Below are 2,500 nucleotides of genomic sequence, written 5' to 3' on the forward strand. Positions count from 1 at the left end.
GCACGTTTTGGAAAATTGTCGAAATTCGACAAGTTTGCTACCTTTGTCGCGAGACCAGCTTCCCTGTATACTATGAGGGAAGACGTCGTTGTGGCGAAATGAGCAAATTGGCGATGCGGTTGTCGGTTGAAGGTATTTGGTGACAAAACGATGTGGTGTCGTGCAGGCGATGTGCGCTTTTGGGCAGACTTGATGCTGACCCGCGAAGGCGTCGTAGCTAGCAGCGAGGCTCTGAACGTTGGACGGAAAAAATTAAGTAGCAAATACGAGTTTGTGTTTCGGCGCGCGACCACGGCCTCGGGCCGTAGTTGCGGTGGCCGGTGCGCACGCAAGTGATAGTTTTCTCGGTTCGCTTTTGTTGGGCGTTCCTGGTGTTGTATGCAAACGCAGCCCGCGCGCGGCTTCGCCCGAAAGGGCGTCTGGCCGGTGTCGACGGCGTCCAGATCGCGGCTTACGCCGGGTTTGAGGAGCTAAGCAAAAATAGTGATTGAGTAATACAGTGCGATACCGCGACGGGGAAAGCGAAAGACTCCGTTCGCGTATTTTGTCGGCCGATAGTTACCTGGTTGATCCTGCCAGTAGTCATATGCTTGTCTCAAAGATTAAGCCATGCATGTCTCAGTACGAACTTGCGTACGGTAAAACTGCGAATGGCTCATTAAATCAGTCGTGATTCATTTGATCGTAAATTTTACTTGGATAACTGTGGTAATTCTAGAGCTAATACATGCAAAAAGCGCCGACCTTGCGGGAGGCGCGCCTTTATCATATCAAAAACCTGCCGGGCTTCGGCTCGTCTTGTTGGCGACTCGGGATAACTTTGCTGATCGCACGGTCTTGCACCGGCGACGGATCATTCAAGTGTCTGCCCTATCAACTTTCGTCGGTACGGTATCTGCCTACCGAGGTTCTTACGGGTAACGGGGAATCAGGGTTCGATTCCGGAGAGGGAGCCTGAGAAACGGCTACCACATCCAAGGAAGGCAGCAGGCGCGCAAATTACCCATTCCCGACGCGGGGAGGTAGTGACGAAAAATAACGATACAGGACTCTAACGAGGCCCTGTAATTGGAATGAGTACACTGTAAAAATTTTAACGAGTATCCATTGGAGGGCAAGTCTGGTGCCAGCAGCCGCGGTAATTCCAGCTCCAAAAGTGTATATTTAAGTTGTTGCGGTTAAAAAGCTCGTAGTTGGATTTTGGGCGCAGGCGTTCGGTCCGTCGCAAGGCGTGCACTGTTCGTTCTGGCTTTACCTCCGGTTTTCCGTCGGTGCTCTTGACTGAGTGTCGGCGGCGGCCGGGACGTTTACCTTGAAAAAATTAGAGTGTTCAAAGCAGGCGCTTCGCCTGGATAGTGTTGCATGGAATAATGAAATAGGACCTCGGTTCTTTTTTGTTGGTTTTCGGAGCGCGAGGTAATGATTAAGAGGGACGGACGGGGGCATTCGTACTGTGCCGTTAGAGGTGAAATTCTTGGATCGGCGCAAGACGAACGACTGCGAAAGCATTTGCCAAGAATGTTTTCTTTAATCAAGAGCGAAAGTCAGAGGTTCGAAGACGATCAGATACCGTCCTAGTTCTGACTATAAACGATGCCAACTAGCGATCGGGGGGCGTTATTTTGACGACCTCTCCGGCAGCTTGCGGGAAACCAAAGTCTTTGGGTTCCGGGGGAAGTATGGTTGCAAAGCTGAAACTTAAAGGAATTGACGGAAGGGCACCACCAGGAGTGGAGCCTGCGGCTTAATTTGACTCAACACGGGAAATCTCACCCGGCCCGGACACAGCGAGGATTGACAGATTGAGAGCTCTTTCATGATTCTGTGGGTGGTGGTGCATGGCCGTTCTTAGTTGGTGGAGCGATTTGTCTGGTTAATTCCGATAACGAACGAGACTCTGGCTTGCTAAATAGTTACGCGGCCTTCCCGGCCGGCGTTTAACTTCTTAGAGGGACTAGTGGCGTTTAGCCACACGAGATTGAGCAATAACAGGTCTGTGATGCCCTTAGATGTTCGGGGCCGCACGCGCGCTACACTGACCGGATCAACGTGTGTTCGCCTTGGCCGAAAGGTCTGGGTAACCCGATGAACCCCGGTCGTGCTAGGGATAGAGAATTGAAATTATTTCGCTTGAACGAGGAATTCCCAGTAAGCGCGAGTCATTAGCTCGCGTTGATTACGTCCCTGCCCTTTGTACACACCGCCCGTCGCTACTACCGATTGAATGGTTTAGTGAGGTCCTCCGATTGGGCCCGGGCTCGACTGGCGACGGTTGGGTCTTGGCCCGAAAAGACGATCTAACTTGATTACTTAGAGGAAGTAAAAGTCGTAACAAGGTTTCCGTAGGTGAACCTGCGGAAGGATCATTAGCGCGAGAAAAAAAATCGAAGAGCGAAAGAGCAAACACCGGGACGGCGACGTGCCTCGGCGCGTCCGCCGCCCCGCGATCAGGAACTTGTTTTGTCGGCGTCGAGTGCCCGAAGGCTTCATGCGGTGCGCG

The 2,500-nt window shown here is 52.1% G+C and overlaps 1 non-coding gene across 1 annotated transcript; it reads left to right on the forward strand.

Annotated features, from left to right (window-relative positions):
• Window positions 1–559: 559 nt before the first annotated feature.
• On the forward strand, window positions 560–2,369 carry LOC145747444 (small subunit ribosomal RNA). The gene has a single exon (XR_014282172.1). It is a non-coding gene; the product is annotated as a small subunit ribosomal RNA (ribosomal RNA).
• Window positions 2,370–2,500: the final 131 nt, after the last annotated feature.

This window comes from Corella eumyota, chromosome 3 (assembly GCF_963082875.1).
Source record: "Corella eumyota chromosome 3, kaCorEumy4.1, whole genome shotgun sequence".
Lineage (NCBI taxonomy): Eukaryota > Metazoa > Chordata > Ascidiacea > Phlebobranchia > Corellidae > Corella > Corella eumyota.